This window comes from Triturus cristatus, chromosome 8, assembly GCF_964204655.1.
Source record: "Triturus cristatus chromosome 8, aTriCri1.1, whole genome shotgun sequence".
In the NCBI taxonomy this organism is placed as follows: domain Eukaryota; kingdom Metazoa; phylum Chordata; class Amphibia; order Caudata; family Salamandridae; genus Triturus; species Triturus cristatus.
This window is the reverse complement of record NC_140591.1, coordinates 354,463,629-354,481,460: the sequence shown is the minus strand read 5'-3', so window position 1 is coordinate 354,481,460 and position 17,832 is coordinate 354,463,629. Positions and strand designations below refer to the sequence as shown.

Here is a 17,832-nt window from a genome sequence, read left to right as displayed (position 1 = left end):
AACAAAAATGTTTACAAAAAAAAAAAAAACTTATAACGCTACACTTCACAAAACTGACAAAGAATAAACAAAAAAAACATACATCACAAATTCATGACATAGAGAAAGGAAGCAAAGTAAAATTGCATTTTAGTTGAAAATTAGATGTTGAAAAAATAGATGAGAAAGAAAAGAGAATGAGAGATAAAGAGAACCAGTAAATGTAGAAAGAAATGGCACATATCTACAAAAAAACAAAAGGTTGAGGGTGATGAGGCCACTTGATGAAGACAAAACGCCTGCACTCCAAGACAGATCAGGATGTGACCATGTATGACAGAACATAAAGACAGCAACAAAGGTTGAGATTGAAAATAACCTGCAAGAATAAAGGAGAAAATAAACATTTGTATCAATATGCATGTGAACAGAATTCATGCAGCAATCAGTAAATAGCTTTCGGTCAGTGAGAAACTTTAGAAGTATCCATGTCTTCTCCTTTACAGTCATCAAAAAAATGTTCTCAGTTTCGTAGGATCTTCACATGTTGTTGTCTTATTTTCAGTTCCCATGAGTGTTCGCTCCAATAAGTAAGCCGGGTCAGTACGATCCCCATACCACCACTCATTCAGGACAAGCAGGTGGGAGGCCATATAATAGGACAGGATATCGGACGTGGCTAAGCCACCGCAATAGGTAGATTGGAAGCACATGCGTAGAGCCACCCTAGAGGACTTCCCAGCCCACAGGAATTGCCCCAGCACCGAGTTAACCTGGCGAAACCACGACGGAGAGATACTAAAAGGATAATTTTGTAGCTGATATAATAAGCGTGGCAGGGAGACATCTTAAAAATAGCCGAGCGGCCCGGTAAAGAGAGGGGCATACGGGACCATGTCTTCAATTCATCCCGCACCCAAATCGAGTGCATGTTGCGTTCCCACGCAGTTTCAACAGAAGATGTCAAAAAGACCCCTGTATATTTCATGCCAAGTGTGGTCGTCTGTACCGTAAAGGCCCAGTGGCCAAGAGCCGGCTGAGGGCCAAGAACCCAAAGAGTGGACTTATTAGGGTTCATATAGAGCCCAGATGTCTCTCCAAAGATCTCCATGATTCGGATCAATCTAGGGCCAGTCCTATTAACATCGGTCAGGAAGAGAAGGACATCGTCTGCGTATAAGGCAATTCGATCAGACACCCCCTGTGCCCACTCGAAACCTGCCACCTGTGCATCGACACGTACCCATGCCTCCAGGGGCTCCATGGCCAGGGCGAAGAGAAACGGCGACAGTGGACATCCTTGTCTGGTTCCTCTGCCCTTCGAGAACGTTGAGGAAACTAATGCTGCAACGTGGACTGAGGCTGTAATATTCGTATACAAGAGTCTTAAATAGGACAGAAACCGCGGGCCTAAGTTTAATCGGTCCAGCAGGGCAAACAAATACATCCAGCTGAGTGAATCGAAAGCCTGATCCATGTCTGCGAGGAAGAGGGCACCCGAGATGCCAAGATGTTGAATAGTATCGACTGCGACCTGGGCGCGGCGGATATTATACCGTGTCGCCCGATGGGGCATAAACCTGGCTTGATCTGGATGAATTACAGAAGTAATATAAGGCACGAGCCTATTGGCCAAGACCTTAGCCAATATCTTAGTCTCAATATTGAGCAGCGAAATAGGTCGATATGAGTCATGGCAATCAGGGGGTCGACCAGGTTTATGGAAGACCACTATTTCGGCGTGTTGCCAATCCAGTGGCAGATAGGCAAGCTCCCTCGCCTCCTCTATAGTTTTTAAAAAATAGGGTCCTAGTTTATTAGAGTAACGTTAATAGAATTCACAGGGATACCCGTTCAGGCCCGGTGCCTTACCCGAGTTGAGGCCGGCCAATGCTACTCCCAATTCGTCGACCGTAAGCGGACCATCCAGGCTATCGCGAGCATGTCAGAAAAGCGCTGCGGCGGGATGGCATCCGAGAACTGATGGATCTGCATCTCGGATACCTTCTCCAGAGGGGTATAAAGCATTGCATAATATTGCGCAAAGTCTTCAGCGATCGCATGGGGATTGTCCAGAGGCTCGCCACTCAGCCCTACTACAGCGGGGAGGGTCAGTAATTGTGATATGTTTTGATATAAATATATGATCAATGCTGGACTGGGAATGATGAACTGGAGAAAAAAAGGTGTATTGCATTTAAGTAGGATTACATAATCTCCCTGCATCAATAAGTGACCTCCGAGTTATTGTGCTGACAAATTGTTTATGCATTTTATTTAGGATAAAAGTAAACTTACAATTCCTGTCTAAAAAAGGATCAGATATCTGGTTACAGCCTCCACCAAATAATAAATTGTCATCAGAATATTCTATTAGCTTTTGAGAAATTGTACACCAAAAGGAATTGTCAATTTGAATTGGACCATATTCATTGAAAATAGGTAAAACACCATTCTTAATAAGTAATTTAACAGCCATCCATCTGCCCTGATTATCACTCTCTTGAGATACAAGTTGAATGTCAAGATGTGGATCACCTAGAATGATCACTCCATTTCTTTTTCCTGAACCTGGGAAGGAAAACACATTGCCCACCCACACTTTTTAAACTTCAATATTTCTTTTTCAACAAGATATGTGTCCTGCAGAAATGCAATGTTTGCTTTAAGATTGGCAAGGTGAGTTAAATCTCTTTATAATTTAATCAGAGAACCTAATCCCTTGACATTCAATGAAACTACTCTAAGTATTGTACTGAAAAAATAAGTTAAAACTTAAAAGGCTAGGGGGCGTGGCTAGCAGCCAGCGAAGATGGCTGCAGCCTGAGAGAGATCCGAGGCCGGTGGAGTCTCTCCCGAACTATCCTGTCACTAATCCGCCAACATGTCATTGTCTAGCTCGGGAATGGAAACCGGAATGCTGCGGTGGTAATCGCTGCTGGTTTCAGTGAGAAACGAAACACCGGTGAGAAGAAACGCCGTGAGAAAGATCCGCGGCCTGAGAGTTTACCCCCAGCCGGGACCTTGCGTAGTGGTGACCAGCGGTTAGCGAGGAGCGCACCGGAAACCCAGAAGTGAGCCGGTTGGCGGGGGCCCTACTACGGTGGTGGCGCAGCCTCGACGGACGAACTCGGAGATTAGCGGCTGAAGGACGGAGGTGCCCTGGTGTGCAGGTGAATAAAAAGATGATGTCGGGCCCCGACCGGAGGGAGGAAGAGCCCCGTGAGGGAGATAGACAGCAATCCCTGCGGTGTCATTCAACACAGGCCGGCCGCAGCTAGAGATAAGCGGGGGCCCGTCTGTAACAAGGAAGAAGCGCCGGCACCGGGAGTGCAAGGGTGTCGCAGTGGGACATGAGCACGAGCCCGAGAAGCGGCGGGAAGAGCCTGCTGAGTAATTAAACGTACGCGGAGGCTGGGATCATCTGCTGCCTGCACGAGCACGGTAGGAGTGGCGGAGGGGCTTATGAAACAGCAGCCTGCTTTACAAAGTCCATGTTGTGCCGAAGGGGCTGCGGCTTTCCCAGGGAGTGAAGATGCCACCCAGGGTCCGGGAATAATGATATAGCCTACCTGGGGTTGCGGAGTGTTTGGACTTCTACCAGTTGGGGCCCCGCTTCCAGTGGCTACCGGAAGGCTTCACGGAGAGGAAAGGAACCACCAAGGACCCTAGCAGCAAGCAGCTACAGGCAGTAGGGAAAACCAAAAGGCCGTGCGCAGCCCGAACCGCGCAGTCAGGCAGCGGTGACTACCACCTGCCTGGAGGCAGCTTTGTAAGCTGCACCAAGTCCTTTTATCATGGGATGTAGAGGCCAGTGCGCACCGCAGCAAAGCAAGCTGGAAAAATATGCCTACTGAAGTGAACAGGCCACTGACCCGGGGGCACAAAAGAGTAGCGACGACGGTGTCCAGTCCGCGGTCACCAAGGAAATAACTTTGCAGGACATAATGCTGACACTGAACCAAATGCAAACCTCGATAGGTACTATCTCCATGGACATCTCTCTGTTAAGGGCGGACTTCCAAAATAAGTACCCGGCTGACAGAGGTGGAATCCACGACAGCGACACTCTCGTCGGATACAGCGAAGCTGCAGCGTCAAGTTCACAAACTAGAACAGGCACAAAAACAGATGGAAACTAAGTTGGATGACCAAAAAGGGCGCTCTAGGCGCAATAACGTTCGCCTGGTGGGAGTGCCGGAAAGCGTGAGAGGGCCAGGCCTTGACTTATTCGTAGAGGACTTGATTAAGACCAAGCTGCAGCCCCGAGGATTGTCCAATTTCTTCTCGGTGGAACGTGCGCACCGGGTGCCTGGCGGAAGACCACGGCCGGGCACGCCACCCAGGCCTATATTAGCCCGCTTATTTAACTTCCGAGACCGGGACGCAATCCTGCAGGCTGCCCGCATAGCACCTCCCATCCAGTTGGATAACAGCACAGTGATGATGTATCCAGACTATACGGTATTGGTCACGAAGCAAAGAAGAGACTTCATGGAAGTGAAAAAGGAACTACGAAGTCACGACCTGAAATACGCCATGATCTTCCTGGCGAAATTGAGAGTGGATGCAGAGGGAAAGACGTGGTTCTTTGCCTCCCCGCAGGAGGCCCAGGACTGGCTTGAAGGATGGAGGAAGCCTGGAGAGGCCAGCCGACAAGGACACAGAAATAGAAGAGCGCCTGGGGGATCAGATGATTCAGGAGTACGAAACGCGGCGGCACCTGTGGAAAGGGCGTCGCCAAACATGACGAAAGACTTAGACCGGGACTGAGTCTGCCAAGACAATGGACTCTGATTGGGTTGCCAGCCAAGAGGACATGACCCAGACGGCTTGCTTGTGATGGTTCGGAGATGGAGAGGATTTGGGCTTGGCCAAGTGAGACACGGATACAGATCATTTGGTCCCTGTGGCTGATAGGACTAAAAGTTATCGCATGGAGTATTAGAAGACGCAATGACATGGCTGACCTAAGGGAGAGACCCGAAATGGTCGGTCGTAGCTCTCCCCCCTTCACGCAAGTACACGGTTCGGGGAACAAAGCGCTCTGCTAGGTTGGGGAGGCGGGTAGTTCAAAGTCCGCTAGGTAGGGAAGCAGGGAGGTGGGAGGGGGTAGGGTTCAGTTTGGGAGGTTTGAGTTAGGATTCGTAATGATGCACATGACACAAGTAGATTGCACCCGTTCCAGAAACAAGATGCACATAGTTCCTGGGCTTTTGCCAAGAAGTGCACTGTGGTTGAGATACCATGACAATACGTACCCATGGTGACAGTAACGACAACACATAGCCATCCAAACCTGAGCCTCAGACGCACCCTATGTCGCAGGTGGCTCCCCTAACGCTGGTTACATGGAACGTACACGGCCTGGGGGACAAAATAAAACGAGGCTTGGTCTTGCAATGTTTAAAACGGAGCGCTCCGGCGGTGGCTCTATTGCAGGAGACGCATCTAACTGGTACTACTTGCAAAGCGATGGATCGATGGGGGTTTAAATTGATTGCACACTCGGAGTTCACCTCCGGCTCAAGAGAGGTGGGTATCCTAGTTAGAAAACAGTCGCCACTAATAATACATCAAACTAAAACAGACCACTATGGCCGCTTCGCGGCCGTATATGGTCAATGGGAGGGGAGGCCTATCAATATTGTGTAGGTTTACATTCCTCCAGCCCTCCATACAGTAACGCTCACAGCGCTTGGTGATTTCTTACTTGATCTGCCGGAGGGGATCTATTGATTGGGGGGGGACTTTAATGATACCATTGATGGGACCCTAGACCGATACCCCGCCAGGCCACGCACACATGTTGTCTCCCATATCGGGAGCTTTGTAGAGGCACTGGGACTCACTGACACATGGAGATACCAACACACGAGAATTCACTTTTCATTCTGGGGTCCACAATAGTCTCTCTAGGATAGACTATTTCTTCGCCTCAGCTGCTTGTTTAAGAAATGTGGCGACCGTAGAAATTAGACGAAGAGGCATTTCTGATCACTCCCCAGTGCTCTTAACATATGCAAGCAGCCACAAGATGCGGCAGCGTATCTACCCTATATATCCTGGGTATCTGCAAGTCCCTAAAATCAAGAAGGCTATCACCACTACCACCCATAATTTCTTTCAGGAAAATGCATCTTCGGTCAACTCCCATACCATTCTTTGAGAAGCCTACAAGACCGTGCTCAGAGGACAGGCAATTGCTGCTATCACCGGTCCCAAGCGTGACAAACAACAGGAACTAAATGAAATAGAACTTGATTTGCATGAGGCAGAAGCCCAATGCACCCACGACCCCTCCCCAGCTGCGACCCAGCGCCTGTCCCTCAAACAGCAAGAACACAGGGAATACCTTAGAGACGTGGTTAGGTCGCGCATGACAGCAACGCAGCATTAGATTTATGAAACCGGTGATCTGGCCGGGAAATTCCTGGCATGGCTCGATAAGCGGGAGGTAGGGAAGAAATGTATAGGACGGCTTTGTACGCTTGATGGTCAGGTGGTAACCGACCCACGTACAATAGTGCACACGTTAGCGCGACATTTCCAACAGGTCTACACATCGCCATCCATATTGACCATGGAGGAGGCGCAGTCCTATATTAGAGATATTGCTATGCCCAAACCCGCGCCGGAGGTGGCCCTTGAGCTCGAGGCTGATCTTAAGATTGAAGAGCTGCAATTGGCGATCGGTTCGCTGCAATCTGGGAAGGCAATGGGACCTAATGGTATACCTGTAGAATTATACAAAAAAACAGCCGGAACAATTGCCCCACACCTGCTACATATGTATCATGATAGTCTACAAATCGGTGAGCTCCCATTAGATCAACGAATGGTCACTATAGTGGCGATCCCAAAACCTGGAATGCCCCCCGAGGAGTGTACCTCGTACCGTCCCATATCTTTAATGAATGCGGAGGCAAAAATTCTAGCGAAACTCCTCACGCTGCAACACCACACCTGGGGATGCTGATACATCCAGACCATTCTGGCTTCATGCCGGGCAGAAGTACGGCATTAAAGTTAAGACACCTACATGGAGTGATGGCCCGCATACCTTTTATGCAAGAGCCAGCAGTTATCCTTTCCCTGGACGCTCGAATGGCGTTCGATATGGTGGAGTGGCCCTTCCTTTTTGCTGTGCTTACTCATTTGGACTTTGGTCCTATATTTTGTGCATGCATACGCTTGCTGTACACTAACCCGGTGGCATATGTGACGGCCAATGGTCACATTTCCAGGGACTTTCCACACTCACGTGGCACACGCCAAGGCTGCCTGCTGTCACCGCTCCTGTTTGCTCTCGTACTGGAGCTACTGGCGGCGTGGATCAGATGGGAACCGATGATTCGGGGACTCAGATGGACGGCGGAGTGGGAGGACCGCGTCTCCCTATACGCGGATGATGTGCTATTATATATGGCCTCCCCCAGTCGCTCTATTGAGGCGCTCCACAACATATGTGAACTTTTTGGTCGGGCATCTGGGTACACCATAAATTGGTCCAAGTCTGTCTTATTTATATTGTGTGGCCCACCACCTCAGCTCCCCAAGGATTGCCCACTGCAGGTCGCGGATGGTGCATTTAAATATTTGGGAATCTACATAACTGCAAGCTCGGATGAATTCTATACGTGGAATCTCATGCCTCCTCTGGAGCGTCTAAAACGAGATGTGATACATTGGGGCACATTACCACTGACACTCCCAGGAAAGGCGGCACTTTTTAAAATGATGGCGCTTCCTCGATTTCTGTACGCACTGGAGAATGCACCATTTCGGGTACCCCCAAGCTACTTCAAAGCGATAGATGCACGGGTTTCCAGTTTGCTATGGGGGAACAAACCGGCACGTATTGCACAGGGCAAATTGGTTAAAGGGTGTTATGACGGGGGAATAGCGCTTCCAAATATACAGTTCTACTACTGGGCAGCACAATTAAAGATTATCAATCAGTGGATACACGCCCCACAAACAGACCCCGCCTTTAAAGCAGACAGACATGAACTAGGGGCAGAAGGCATGATGTTAGCGCTGTACAACGAGAAACAACCCCCCTCTTTGCTTGGACCCACAAAACACACAATCACTCTATGGCACAAGGCACACGCTAAATTAGGCTGGCGGGGAGTCATAACCCAACTTACTCCACTATGGGATACCAAACGGTTGGGACGGCTCAAGAACAGTAAGGGGTTTGCTCAATGGGATGAAATTTGCAGCTCCACGGTAGGCGACATGTGGAGCAAAGGGGAAATAATCACATTCGAACGCCTTAGGGAGCAATACGAGCTGGCGTCCTCGGAAATATTTCGCTATCTGCAGGTAGAACACGCGCTACAAGCCGCCCTGCCAGCAGGTACCGGAGTCCCAGAAGCCACCCCCTTAGAAGATAGATTACTTACAGACCATATGCAAAGGTGAGCCACTTCTTTCACCTACCGAAAGCTAATCAACAACTTACCGGACCCCACTACGGCACTCAGGGGAAAACGGTCCCGAGATGTCGGGGAACTCGATGACACTGACTGGCAAGACGAAACTGCATCCCCTCGGGAGGTGGGCATATCCTCAAGGCTTAGGTTGGTACAGCTTAAAATACTGCACCGTACTTATTATACCAGAGTCACCCTCTGTAGAATAGGGAAAGCTTCACATCCGTATTGCTTGAGGCACTGTGGGAATGAGGGGACATTTTTTCATACACTATGGCAATGTCCGAGAATCATGAAATATTGGGTCAGGGTAATGAGGACAATATCACAAGTGGAGGAGGTGGCACTTGTGCCGGAGCCCAAGAGTTGCCTGTTAAATGTTTGGGGACCAAATGATCTTACGCTTCCGGCACAGGAATGGGCTACATTAGGAATAATGGTTGTAAAGCGTAACATTGCACAAAGGTGGGGTTCGGAGGAGATACCGACGATCAAAGCATGGTGTAAAGACATGGACGCAGCCATGCTAACTGAAAAAACAGTGTACATTAACCGAGGGTGTCCGCGCAAATGGAATAAAGTGTGGGGGGCTTGGAATAAATTCCGGGGATACATCTGTGAACCTCCCAGGGTACAGTCAGGGGAGACATCCGAAGAAGAGAGTGATGGGGACGTACAAGATTAATGTGTGTAACGTTATTGAAGGTTATGGTTCTCACACTGATACCAGACAAAATTTTGTAGTAATATTTATTGATGGAATGCACTTATACTATGTATTGTCAGAACGGAATGTGCTTAATTTTTTTTTTTTTGGAAACCGTTTATTACAAAGTTCAAAGAATATACAAAGATGGGCCTACAACCTTCAGGCCGGCCGCTAGCAAACCAGAGGAGCATAAGATACACACAGTAGAACGCAGGCAGCGGCAAAGGGAAACATACAGGAGTTAGCCGCGTTGATGGCCACACCATACGGACCCCACATGACGGTTTCTTTTAAACATAAATAACAACAAACAAAATCCAACCACAAGGCAACCCACGATCGAAAACAGCAGCATGTGCTTCCCTAGAAGGGGGACCCTACCAAACCATAGGAGTATCAAGGGGGGGGAGAAGGTCAGAACAGGGACTGGGTGGACTCAGTGCCCGGTACCGGAGAGCTAAACCGGCTAAGGGGACGGGGCAGGCGATGGATCGGGCAATAACGGCGGGGCGCAGATACCACCACGGTAGGCGTTCCAGGGGCCCCACACTTTCACCCATGTCCCAGGCTTACCTCTCGCGGAATGTGCTTAATTGATGTACTAACAAAAATGTTTACAAAAAAAAAAAAAACTTATAACGCTACACTTCACAAAACTGACAAAGAATAAACAAAAAAAACATACATCACAAATTCATGACATAGAGAAAGGAAGCAAAGTAAAATTGCATTTTAGTTGAAAATTAGATGTTGAAAAAATAGATGAGAAAGAAAAGAGAATGAGAGATAAAGAGAACCAGTAAATGTAGAAAGAAATGGCACATATCTACAAAAAAACAAAAGGTTGAGGGTGATGAGGCCACTTGATGAAGACAAAACGCCTGCACTCCAAGACAGATCAGGATGTGACCATGTATGACAGAACATAAAGACAGCAACAAAGGTTGAGATTGAAAATAACCTGCAAGAATAAAGGAGAAAATAAACATTTGTATCAATATGCATGTGAACAGAATTCATGCAGCAATCAGTAAATAGCTTTCGGTCAGTGAGAAACTTTAGAAGTATCCATGTCTTCTCCTTTACAGTCATCAAAAAAATGTTCTCAGTTTCGTAGGATCTTCACATGTTGTTGTCTTATTTTCATATGTAACTTTGAAAAGTCAAGGATGGAAAAGACATGGGTGCCAGATGTACGACTGATTGAATTTGTGACTCACAATTTGTGAAAAATTGCAACTCGCAAATTGCGAGTCTCAAAATTCAGTGTATGTAGCAAACTGGGCCCCAAATTGTGAGCTGCAAAAGACTTGCATTGCCATTTAGCGAAGAGGCTAATTGCGAGTCAGTAAACACTCGCATATAGCGCCAGCAGCAGAAAAGCCTGTTTTGCATTCGCAAATAGCGAACGTGGCATAAAAGACCATTTTGCGCAAGTAAATAGCGACTGCGGTTAAAAAAATGCAGAAACACTTCCTGAGACAGCCGAAGGACTCCAAAACAGGAAGTGGTGTCCCTGGAGGAACCTGATCAGAATTGATAGCACGTGCTAAGGTGCCGCAGCACAGACCAACATTGCAGGCAAGCTCCAAAAGAAAACTCAAAATGTCCAGCAAGCACATTGAGAAGGCAGGAAGGGAGCATCAGTGCAAACTTAAATTCTCCGAAAAGGAACTGGCCATACTAATAGAAGAATGCTCCAGCAACCACGAACAGGAGGGCATCTCACACTGTCCAATAGCCGGACAAACGAAAAATATGGAGGGAGATGCTGCTGCGCATAAATGCCCTGGGTGTTGCCGATAGATCCCTGGATGATCTAAAGAAAAGGTGGTGCAACCTGCACTCCAGGGCCAAGGAGAGGGTGGCAGAAAGGCTGCGTGAAGTCCAAGAAACAGGAGGAGGTCTATCCAATGTCTTGGAACCATCAACAGCAGAGGCAATGGTGGAGAGTACCCTGGAGTGAGAGGCAGTGGATGGATTCGGGACCCTCGACAAACCTCTACCTCCTCTATCCCCTGGTAACTGTGAAATGTGTATCATATCAGCATTTCAGTCAAAAGCCTGCTCTCACATGCATGCCACACACCCACATAGATCTAGATTCTCCATCTATATGAACCAAAAGTCACAGTTGGTGCGTTATGGGAAACGTAGTCAGTGACATAAACAGTGCAGTTAAGGTCTGACATGAGCTTAAAAACATAATACCACCACTGACATAGTGTCTCACATATTAGTTTTCTTTATTTGCCTATTCACCACATAGATACACCTCTGGGAGGAGAGCAAAGAGCGGATGATGCAGACGAAGTCCAGGAGCAGGGCCAGATGAAGGAAGGGCAGGATGTGGGAACAGCAAGTCAGACAAGTTGTTCAAATGTCCAGGCTACTACTGCATCCATGTTGCCACAGTCTCCAGCGATAGATGTCCCAGCATCTTAGCAGCCAGCACCAATCCAATGTCACCAGGGTCTGGCTGCTGCGTCCAACACACCAGTCAGGAAGGCAAGTGCAAGCAAGGCTGCACACACTCTCCCAGGCTTGAGCAGCCAATCAGGCGGTGTCTGGTGGACTGGAACAGGCCATGCTGAAGGTTCAGTGCCTGCAGCAGAAACAGATTAGCCTCATTAACACCAAGCTGAGCCACAGCTTTGTTATTATCACCCATCAGATGGCCGAGAACCAGGCACGCATTGAGGGAACATTTTATGACCTTACAGGGGCTATTGGGCAGCTGTGTACCGAGTTGTCTGAGGAGAAAGGGCAGCAAAGGCGCATAGAGCGCAGCTGGGCACACAGGATGGACTCAATTGACCAGGGCAATCAGAAGGCTGGCGCCGGCAACCACACAACCACCAAGTGCACCCTCTGTCTGCAGCTAGAGATGAGCCACTACAGTGGGCACATGTGCGAGGGCTGTAACAGATAACAGCTGCAGTTGAGGCAATACAAACCAACATGTTTGCCAGTAGAGGAACAACAGAGGCAGCAGACAGTGAGGTGTCCAGCCACAGTGGCGTCTCTGCTTCAGCATAGAAGCAGCAGCCGCCAGCCTGTAATCCGACTTGCCAGATCCCCCCCCCATTTTGGACTTAGAGGTAAGAAAGGACTTGTTACCACAAATGTGCCTTACAGTGGGCCCAATAATTGTTTTTTTGGTGGTGCAGTAACCACATTACAGTTATACACTTTTTTTGTTATGCGGATGAAGATGGACAGGTTTTCCAAAACGAAAATTTTCTTTGAAAAGGCATGTGTGGTAAAGGTATATTCGTGGTAAAGACGTATGCGTTGTAATGACGGCAAGGTGAAGGCATGCATGGTTCCGTCATACAGCCGAAAATAGTGATGTTTAAAAAATATATATCTTTAATTTTGGGACATTCTACTTGCATACACATAAATAAAATGTCATGTTATCAGCCAAAAAGCAAAGGATTGTAACAGATATGTGATGTGCCGTCCCTTTCAAAAGGCAACAGGACACTCCATTTTTTTTTTGTTTGATCTGTTTATTACAATTTTGCAAGTACAATACAACCGATCAGCACATATTATACCTATAGAACCAGTGGGTATATATATTCAGAGTCTGCATAAACGGTCAGTATTGAGGACACAACAAACGTGTACATAGTCTATATCCGATCCATACAACAATCAATATTTACGATGTTAAACGGAGTAATTCAAGTACACCATAGTATCATTTCAGTGCGTGTCCCAATTACCGGTAACCAGCACATGAACATAATCGATCCATGTATACAATTTTAGTGACTCATGTTATCAACATCGCATTGTCAGGGTCAGTGATCAAACAGTTAAAGAAAACGATAGAATACAATGTATAGCAACACCTTATAAGAACAGGAAGGGGAAATAAGGCTGGGTGAATCCTAATGAGGGGCGGGTAGCCCACTTCTGCTATAACAATGTCATAAATACCATATTAAATACAGTGTTCATGTATCCATTGTTATTCTAATGTACATAATATATATTGCATAGTCCAGTTCTCATAATTGCAATATCAAAGTACAACACCAAAATAATTGTTACTTGTGTGGTATCAGGAGTGTCCGGAGGATCTTTCTGAGCTACTGCCATTTGAAGCGCCATTAGGATTGTGTTCCAAGCATCTGCAATGGGATATTTACGTAAACCTAACGGCAATAGGACACTCCATGAGCTTACTATTAAATTGCGCTTCTTTTTTTCCTAGTTGGGTTTTCAGTATAAAGTAATTTCATTTGAAGCTAGAAATGTGGCTTCCACTGCTGGAGATATATAACCTGCCCGTGAACCTTAGTCCACAGCTGGTTAAGACTGCAATCTTTTCTCTCCTCTATTTGCCTTTTAATCAGACGGAACATTAATCTAAACAGGGCGAGAGCTTTTAATGTGGATGTCTAAAGCAAGCAAAGTAAGTGAAAAGCAGAAATGCTTTAAAGAACAATGTCCGATATATATATTCAGCAAGCTTTCCATAAATCATAAATAACACGGAATGGTGGCTGCTACCTGAGGAAACAGCTGGTTACTGCATGCAAAAGGCCTTTCCTATACCAGCATCACTGAAACCAGTTTCAGTTTCAAAATTAAAGAAATGGATGACTTACACCATGTTACCTTGTCTAATTCATTCCTGACCCTCAGTGAGCTGAACCAGTAGCAGGTGACCATTTCTCTTGGCATCAAACCATATCTGTCCTACTTGATGTTTTAAGCAAAATCATCTGCATTCTTGGACTTGTAGTTTCACATTTAGTTTTTAAGTGTAGGCTCATAACCAAGACATGTAAAGTACAGTTGACAAAAAAGTCTGGCTTGGCTGAATGTTTTGTACATGGGATTGAACCAGCTATGAATCTTGACTTTTAGCGCCAGCACACTTTACAAAGATATCTGCTGTCACTGTATTGTGCTCTGAATGACAAACAGACTAAGGGGCATATCAATGAGCCCCTTGCACCACCGGAGTGTCATTGTTTGTGTCCCTGGTTGGCACTTTATGCGTTTAGGCACTAATTCCAGTTTATTCTTTAAAAATTGATAACTCCGGTACTATTGATTGGATTATTGTCGTTTTGGGCTTGTTTTGTTCATTAAAATCTTTTTGTCTGGCGGTTTCACTGCTTTACTGTTTTAAGTATTGCACAAATACTTTACACATTGCCTTCAAGTTAAGCCTTACTGCTCTGTGCAAAGCTACCAGAGGGTGAGTACAGGTTAGTTTGGGGTTAGCTTATGCCTTACTCTGACTAGGATTGTGGTTGCTGCTGGAGCAGGACTCGCACCTCAGTCAACCAGAAACCCAATTTCCAACATTGGTAATCGGCGGTGAGGCTAGGACTTGTGTTTGTTGAGTGCCACACAGTAATGTGATGCACACTACCATCCCATATCCAAGATCAATTTGAGAAAATTCTCCATGATTTGTCTTTTTGCTTTTTCCAAATTTATCCTCACTCTACCTGACTGTGTCTGTTGCCCCAGCTGCAAGGATGGAGTTTGAACTGGCTAAGGTGAAGTCCTACGCTGTGGCTAAGCTCAAGGAGTTTTGCCAGGAAAGGGGGCTGCTCCAAAAGGAGCACCTGGAAGACAGACCTCCAGAAGGTCTTGAGGGCATGGGCAGAGTTCCATCAGTTGCCGACAGATGATAAAGAGGTAAAGCAGAATCAGGACGGATCAGAGGAGGAGGATCTTGGAATGCAGTCTGTTGAGGAGGAGGGCAACCTACTCCCAGGATTAATAGTTCCCTCCTGTGCAAGGAGCAGTGTGTCTTCCAAGGGCCTGTCCCCAGAGGAGTTGGAGGACAGGGGGAAGAAAGGAATCTCATGCTAGAGTTGGGCAAACTAAATTTGGAAAAGGAGGAGAAAACATTTGTCATGGCCGAAGCTGAGAGGGCTTTGGCTGAGAACAGGCTACTGTTGGAGCATGAGAAACACATGAGGGAGCTAGAGCTAAAGGCAAAGCAACCTTCAGGATCCAACAGTGACGATGGCAGCGTACCAACAGTGTCTGTAGGTGAGGAGAAGTTCTGAGTAACCCAGGAGCTGGTGCCTATGTGGTGGGAGATGACAAGTGGTTTGCTGCTTACGAAGTTGCACTCAGGGTACATAAAGTCCCAGAGGAGTACTGGGGGGAGGGGGATATCCTGTAGAAACACATGCCCATGGTGGAGAGGGACACACTCTTGATGCTAGAGGCAGAGAATCAGACAAGGTACCCCCCCCCATGAAGGCAATCCTTAAGATTGGGCTGACCCCTGCAAAGTACTGTCAGAGGTTCAGAGAGAGCCACAAGCTCCCAAATTAGTCCTGGGTGGGTTTCTTAAATGTCAGCAAGGCACTGAAGGGCTGGGTGAGGGGCAGCAAAGTAGATGATTTTACTGGGTTGTATAACCTAATGCTGAGGGTGCACATGATCAATACTTGTTTTCCAGAGCTGCGCCAAAACCCAGTGGATAGCAGGCTTACTGCACCTAGGAAGCTTGCAGAGAAGGCAGACCTCTGGGTCACCACCAGAGTGTCTATGTAGGGGTCTGGGGACTCCCAAAAGGGTGGTCAGGATTCCTAACAGAAAAGGAAAGAGGAGATAAAAATAACACCAAGGAGTTCGCACAAGCCCCCCAGAGCAGTTCACAGAGGAAAGGGTCCCAAATCCAATCTGTCCACCCTAAGAAAGGCTTCACAGGTATGATAACTGGAACGTTTGTCCCCAAGTGCTATGAGTATGGACATGTGATGGGAGATGCCAAGTGCTCCAAGAGGGCACCGCCCCCCAGTGGTGGGCAGTCACAGGGGATAGCTAGTGTAGCATTTGGGAAGGAGATTGCCTCAGTTAGTGTGAGGTTACCCTAGTGTCCATGGGTGATGCAGAGATGGTGCCCAAAGCCCACATATGTTTTAATACTTCAAATGATATGCAGTGGGACACAATCAGTGGACAGGCGGTGGAGGCTCTGAGTTGAATACTGTCAGGTGTCATCTAGTGTCTTCAGATCAGGGGATACCTGAAACATTTCACCAGGTTATGGTAGCAGACAACCGGAAAAGCCACTACTCCATGGCTGTTGTTCCCTTTGAGTGGAGGGGGGTCTCGGGTCTTCTGAAGTATGCTGTGAGCCCTGCTATATCCAAGAAGTGCTCAACCCTTGAGGGAAGCCCAGGAAGCTGGTGACACCTCTGGAAATCACCTTGTATAGTCGGAGAATGACCTCCTGTATAGTTAGCCTAAGGCTCCTGAGCATAGGGCAACTTGTGTGCTGGTAGTGCCTCAATGCTATAGGACCTTTCTACTGGGGCTGGCTCGTGAGATACCCCAGGCAGGACATCTGGGGCAGAACAAGACCTATGACAGGCTTGTTATCCATTTCTATTAGCCCCGTATGACGACAGCCACTGCTGCTTTTTGCAGGACTTGTCTCACCTGCCAGGCTAGTGGGAAGACTGGGAAAAAGCTAAAAGCTCCCCTGACTCCCATGCTTGTTGTTGGCACACCCTTTGAGAGGGCGGGAATTGATATTATAGAGCCTGTGGATCCCAAGACAGCCCTAGGCAATAGGTTTATCCTAGTCTAGGTGAACTATGTCTCTAGATACACCTAGGCCACCCCTCAGAGGTCTATTTCTGCACCTGTAGTGGCTAGGGCCCTAATAAGGATTTTCACCAGAGTGGGTTTCCCCAAATAAATGGTGAAAGTCAGGGGCACCAACTTTATGTCCTCATGCATAACGTTTATGTGGAAGGAATGTGGGGCTACTTATAAGTTCTCCGCAAACAGATGGGCTTGTTGAAAGATTCAACAAGACCCTTAAAGGCATGATGGCGGGCCTGCCTGAGCCCATGAGGCGGAAGTGGGACGTCCTCTTACCATGCCTGCTGTTTGCTTACAGAGTAGTGCCACGGAAAGGAGTGGGCTTTAGCCTGTTTGAACTTTGTATGGTTAGCCTGTCAGAGAACCTCCCAGTGTGGTTAAAGAGGGGTGGGAGCAAGCTCCCAAGAAACTCCTCCAGGATTTGGTTAGCTACATGCTAGCCCTCCGGAACCAGATGGCCTAAGTTCTGGAAAAAGGCTTTAAAGAACATGGAGGCTAGCCAGAAAGTCATGAAGCTATGGTACAACCGCACAGCTACCCCTGTGGAATTTCAATCTTGACAGAAAGTGTGGGTGATTGAGCCAGTCGAGCCCCGGGCTCTCCAGGATCGCTGGACTGGGCCCTATGAGGTGGTAGAGAGGAATGGGGAGTCCACATACCTGGTGGAAGTGAGGAACCCCTTAAAGTTACTCCATCTCAACCGCTTCAAACCCCACTATGAGTGGTCTAAGGTCATCGTGCTACTGGTGACGGATAATGGGGAGGAAGAGGAGCGTGAACCTCTCCCTGAACCCATGTCATCCAAAGAGAAAGATGGGTCAGTGGAAGTGTCAACCTCTCCCCTACCCTGACCCCAGAGCAGCGGAGGGACTGTCACCAGTTACTGGAACAGTTTGCCTCCCTATTTGTCCGCACTTCTGGGCTTACGCACTTGTGTACCAATTATATATTTTGTCAAAAACAAAATGTACAGGCTGTCTGACAAAGTGAGGGCCAGCAAGAAGAGGGTTGAACCCTCTCCCGTGATGGACAGGAACCTGGCACAATAGCGTCCCCCCTAAGCCCACCCAACGTGGTGGCAAAAAATCTGGGTGTTCT

The 17,832-nt window shown here is 47.6% G+C and overlaps 1 protein-coding gene across 1 annotated transcript in view; it reads left to right on the top strand.

Moving 5' to 3' along the window:
• Positions 1 to 17,832, top strand: part of N4BP2L1 (NEDD4 binding protein 2 like 1) — a 248,292-nt gene that overhangs the window by 127,656 nt on the left and 102,804 nt on the right. The window lies entirely within an intron of this gene.